Source organism: Primulina huaijiensis, chromosome 1 (genome assembly GCF_012295235.1).
Source record: "Primulina huaijiensis isolate GDHJ02 chromosome 1, ASM1229523v2, whole genome shotgun sequence".
NCBI lineage: Eukaryota > Viridiplantae > Streptophyta > Magnoliopsida > Lamiales > Gesneriaceae > Primulina > Primulina huaijiensis.
In genome coordinates, this window is record NC_133306.1 from 18,360,488 (window position 1) to 18,366,487 (window position 6,000).

Sequence of the window (6,000 nt, forward strand, 5' to 3'; positions counted from 1 at the left end):
TCATTTGGCATCTGAAACTTTGATCGATTGCCCACTGGCATAAAAAAAGTAATTACATCTCTTCAATGTTAGTAGTAGCCACTTCCGATGTGAGGCCCGGGGCCAAAGAGGGTGGGGGGTGATCGCCGGTTCCATGAAGTTGCACGGACAATGAACGGCTCCTGACAGGCTTCTAGGCGGAGGGAACATGAATGAACCGATCTTACACCAGAAAGAGGGGGATTCCGAGATTGTTCAATGTAATGGACTGTACAGTTGAAGATGGTTTAAAAGATTTGATATGTACTACTCATACCAATAAGATGCATCTTTTTTTCGGTACCTCATCACATTAAAACTCCAAAGTTAAGCGTGCTTGACTTGGGGCAATTCTGGGATGGGTGACCTCCTGGGAAGTTTCCTAGGGTGCGTGTGATTGAGGACATAAGCACGCTGAAAAGACTCGTTTGGTACAGTGAGGACAGTCGTCGAATCTGCGGTATTTAAGTTGGTATCAGATCCGACCTCTCCTAGTACGGTGTGGTACGGGGACGAACCAAGCGGAAGCTGGTGGGCATGTGAGGCTCGGGCCAAAGAGGGCGGGAGGTGATCGTCGGTGCCATGAGGTTGCACGAACAATGAGCGGCTCCTGGCAGGCTCCTATGCGGAGGGAACATAAATGAACCGATCTTACACCGGAAGGAGAGGGATTCCGAGACTGTTCAATGTAATGGACTGTACAGTTGAAGAGGATTTAAAAGATTTGATATGTACTACTCATACCAATAAGATGCATCTTCTTTTCGGTAGCTCATCACATTAGAACTCTAAAGTTAAGCGTGCTTGACTTGGGGCAATTTTGGGATGGGTGATGTCCTGGGAAGTTTCCTAGTGTGCGTGTGAGTGAGGACATAAGCACGCTGAAAAGACTCGTCTTGGTTCAGTGAGGACAATTGTCGAATCTGGAACGTTACATCCGATAAGCTTTAGATTCCTTCAGCTAGCAATTGAAAGGGATTGCTGAGGAAAGCTTCATCAATAATCATTGAGTGTGATTCAACCGTGAGTAGTTTGACATAATTGTAGGTCATTCAACCATTTTCATTTATTTGCAAAACTGAAATCAGATAGTTACACAAAAACAGAATTTTAGATTTGAAATTTGAATAATTTTAAATTAACAACTCTCAATCAGTCACGATTTTCATTAGAGAACTGAAATGAATTAAATTTAGCCAACCTATTGGATATGATAAGTTGATTCAGGCACTGACTGATCAATTTGAAACTGACTCAGTTCAGTTCATGAACAAATGACATCTGTCTTACCAGTTAACTTACTAAAATTCAACATTCTCCCTAAATTAAGCATTAAGATAAATCAATAAACCCTAAAATATTTTTAAAGTAAGAAAACTTAGTGTCGGGTAAAAGCTTTGTGAAGATGTCTGCTGCTTGTTGTTCAGTTGATATGTATTTCAGTCGAATGTCCTTCTTTAGAGCATGATCTATGATGAAGTGATGTCTAACATTAATATGCTTTGTTCTGGAATGAAGAACTGGAATATGTAATCGCAATAGAGCTGGTGCTATCACAAAAGATTGGTGATTCTTCAGCAATAAGATTGGTGATTCTTCAGCAATAACTTCATAATCTTACAGTTGTTGCTGAATCCAAAGCAGTTGAGTACAACAACTTCCAGCAGCTAAATATTTAGCTTCAGTTGTGGAAGTGGCAATAGATGTTTGCTTTTTGCTGAACCATGAGATCAAACTGTCTCCTAAAAACTGACATGATCCACTTGTACTTTTGCGATCAAGCTTACATCCTGTGTAATCTGCATTTGAATATCAAACTAAATTAAAAAAGAATCTTTAACATACCATAAACCCTTATTTTATGTGCCTTTCAGATATTCAATATGCGTTTAGCAACTAAGAAGTGCGATTGTTGAGGATTAGCTTGAAATTTAGCATATAAAAATACCACAAACATAATATCAAGACGACTAGCAGTTAGGTACAATAATGAACCTATTAAATCTCTGTAGAGTGTCATATCAACTGATATTCCCCCTTCATATTTATATAGCTTAATCGATGAAGTCATGAGAGCAGATGAGGCTGAACATGTTTCAATACCAAATTCCTTGATCAGTTCCTTCGTATATTTAGTCTGACTGATATAGATATCAGTTTCCAGTTGCTTCACTTGTAGACCGATAAAGAATGTCAGTTCACCCATCATACTCATCTCAAATTTGTCCTGCATTAATTTAGCAAACTTTTCTTATAATTTGGGGTTAATTGACCCAAAAATAATGTCATAAACATATATTTGAACTAGTAATGTGTGATTTTTCTATGAGAATTTGAACATTGTCTTGTCAATTATTCGTACAATGAAATCATGACCAGTTAGAAACTTTATAAGGTCTCATACCAAGCTCTGTGAGCTTGTTTAAGACCATATAATGCTTCGTTTAGATAAAAAAAAACATGGTCAGGGAATAGATGATCTACAAAACCTGGAGGTTGTTCTACGTAAACCTCTTCATGTAACTGACAGTTTAGGAACCTGCTTCTCGCATACATTTGATATACTTTGAAGTTCTTGAAAGATGCCTAGGCAAGAAAAATTCAGATTGCTTCCAACCGAGCTACTGGAACATAAGTTTCATCATAGTCTATTCTTTCTTCTTGCCTATAGCCCTGTGCGACTAGCCTTGCTTTCTTGCATACAACTGAACCATCTTCGTTCAGTTTGTTCATGTATACCCATTTTGTACCTATAATAGACTTTGTAAGTGATCTATGAACTAAAGTCCAGATATTGTTATGAGTAAACTGATTTAGCTCTTCTTACAAATCAATTACCCAGCTGGGATCAGTTATAGCTTCATCATTTTTCTTTGGTTTTAATTGAGATATAAAGGCAGAGTGTATGAATAAATTAAGCATTTGATTTTTAGTTTTTACCGGATAAGATGGGCTACCTATTACCAAATCATGAGGATGATTTTTTCTCCATCTATAGTTTGAATCTGTCAAACTTCTTTGCGTAACTGATTCAGTTTGTAAATGACCAGTTTCTTCAGCTTCAACTAAAATGACTTCAGTTTGTGTTTGAAAATGTTCTTGGCGTATTCCAAACTGATCATTAGGTTTAGGATTTTTAAATTAATTAAATTGTTCTGCACACCGTGTTGTTATTTGGTTTAGGATTATTTGTTTTTGCTGACTGATTGTGTTTTTTTTACCTTAACATTGAATTTTTTTTTTGAAATAAGGTTTCGATTTTGAAAATTAGGGGTTTTTATAATTTCGATATTGTGGAAAATTTGAAGCAGTAATTTTTGTGACAACTAGTGTTGATTAAAGTTCTTTTTGTTCTGTTTCAGATATAATAGAATTTTGGATTTTTAAAATAGTGAGTCTTTTTTATTTTTATAAAGTTTTTACCTGTTTCAAATGAACCTTTTTTTTCTAATTGTTTCACTTGATGAGATTCTATTTGTGTTTTTGAAATTTTTTTGGGACGTGACTAATACATGACTCTTTATTGTTATTTTTAACTCTTAAATTAACGAAGGACCAATTCGGTTAAAATTTTGAAACATTTAGGATTAAACCGAGAAAGTCAAAATATTTGAAACCGAATTGAGATAGGGCCCAAACATCTGGGCATAATTTGGACATTTCCCAAAATTTGATCGAATTGGTCCTTTTGTCAATTTAAGGACTAACAGTAATGGTAATTAGGGGTGGGCGCGGGTCAGGTTTTCGGGTTCAGGTATCCGAAATTTCGGGTACCCGACAAGTCGGGTAGTAAATTTTACTACCCGACACCAACCCGATCATGTCGTCGGGTACCCGAAATGATCGGGTATCTTCGGGTACCCGGAAAAAAAAATTTAATTTTTATTTATTTTTTTTTGAAAAAATCTATATATTTTCACATTTCACAAAAAATCACGTCATTATATCGAGTTATGGCTAGTCATTATATCATATTATGACTAGTAAATTAAAAAAACACATGTATTTTTCACATTTCACAAAATATCATGTCATTATATTATTTTATGATTAGTCATTTATCATTATATCGGGTTATGACTAGCCACAAAAAAACATAATAATCCTTATATTTAGCTTATTTTTTATACTGAAAACAGATTAAAAAAAATAGAACTGATTATAGATACATATTTACATGGATCAAAACGATTAACAAATGCATAACATGTTAAAAATTAATTATTGTTATTCGTACAAACCACATCCTTTTTAGAAATTATACTTGGTAAGGTAACAACTTTGAAACAAAATATGGGTAAAAGAATAACATTAATTCCAACAATAGGCATGGTTCCAAAAATGCCATAAAATAAAGAAAGAATTGGATAATATCAGATGGAATGAAGCGTTTTTAACTTGAAATTTTAGTGCCCACCCACAGAATTTGATTGTTTCATTTGCTTTGGTTCTGGTTCATGTAACTTCAGAGAAACATAAATTTTACCTTTGGACTTGTTTTTCAAGACAAAAAGATTCCCCAGTCCAACCACGTTTAGATGAATAGACCCATAAATTNTCTTGTACAAAATACATTCAAACTAGGGTTCAACAACTATATATCAAGTGCTGAAACTAAATCTACATCAAAGTCCGGAATCACCACTCTAATTTTGATCTCTCATCCTCTTCTTGACCCTGATTCAGTTCCATCTGTTGTCATGCACACATAAAAACACAACAACAGCCGGATAACTCCGGTGAGAATATAATCTCAGTATAAAACAACGAAACATGCATTGTATAAAATCATATACATTTATTAAAAGCATTTATCATAATCTAAACATAATCGATAAAACACGTAACATAATCTATGAAACATAATCGATACAATTCAGTAAATCAAACTCGGATTCTTATTCTTTGACTCGACTCAATCTGGCCTAGTCTAGGGATCCCGGTTGAATAAGAACGCAACAACTCATCTACTCTGCTCAGCTAGATAGTGGTACGTTCTTATTCCCAGACTTTGGTACACTATATCAAATCTGTGCAATAGAAGCTGATCTGCATTCTAAGCAACATCGATATAAACCAAGCGTCTAGTGACCTGTCACTCTGCCAAAGACTCTATGTCTTAAATCAATCGTCTAACTCATGCTTTCTATAAATCAATAGAACAAGCATATAAATGCAATGAATTCAAGTATTTGAAAACATTAGCAAATAAGTATGTGATTTTAGGGAAACTCATGTCAAATCTAACTCGAGTCGATCTCCCGGTTAACATTGGTTTGTACCTTTCTTTTTGTAGCTTTTTGACGGAGTCGAAGTCTTGAAATCAAAGCTGTCAATATCAATCTGAAATGACGTATCGAATAGACACAATATCACTATGCAACTCAATTCAAGACTTGTTCTGATCCAATTCAAATCAATATATAATCTGATCAATATCGACGGCATAACGGTACAATATCGGTATACCCAACAGTCAACAACAAGAGATACAATCTGTAACCCCATAATCAATAACAATATCATCACAATTCTAATCCCTTATTCAAATCTATTCAATCTCAATCAATATAATATGAAAAATCATAACAATTTCATAAACTATTTGTTCTTCAATCCGATTTCGATTCTACGATGTCTAGTATCTCCAGAACACGTAATATCAATCAAATATTGATTCCTTCAACATACAAATTTCAAACCATGATAGAAATGAAGATAACTTACATCCTTGTGTAGCTCGTGACGAGAGGATCTAAGAACTATGCTCGGATCTAAATTCTGATAATCAGATCTGGTATAACCAAATTCTAGGCTATGAAAGAGTTTTGAGGAAATCTTGCTGGAGCTCTCGTTTTTCTTTCCGTCAAAATTGAAGGGAAATGCAAGTTTTATATAGCCAATTGTATGGTGAAGACAAGTGTCCCACTCAAATCCCTAATTGCACTTTAGCCCCTGAAATCTTCACTATTTGCAACTTGG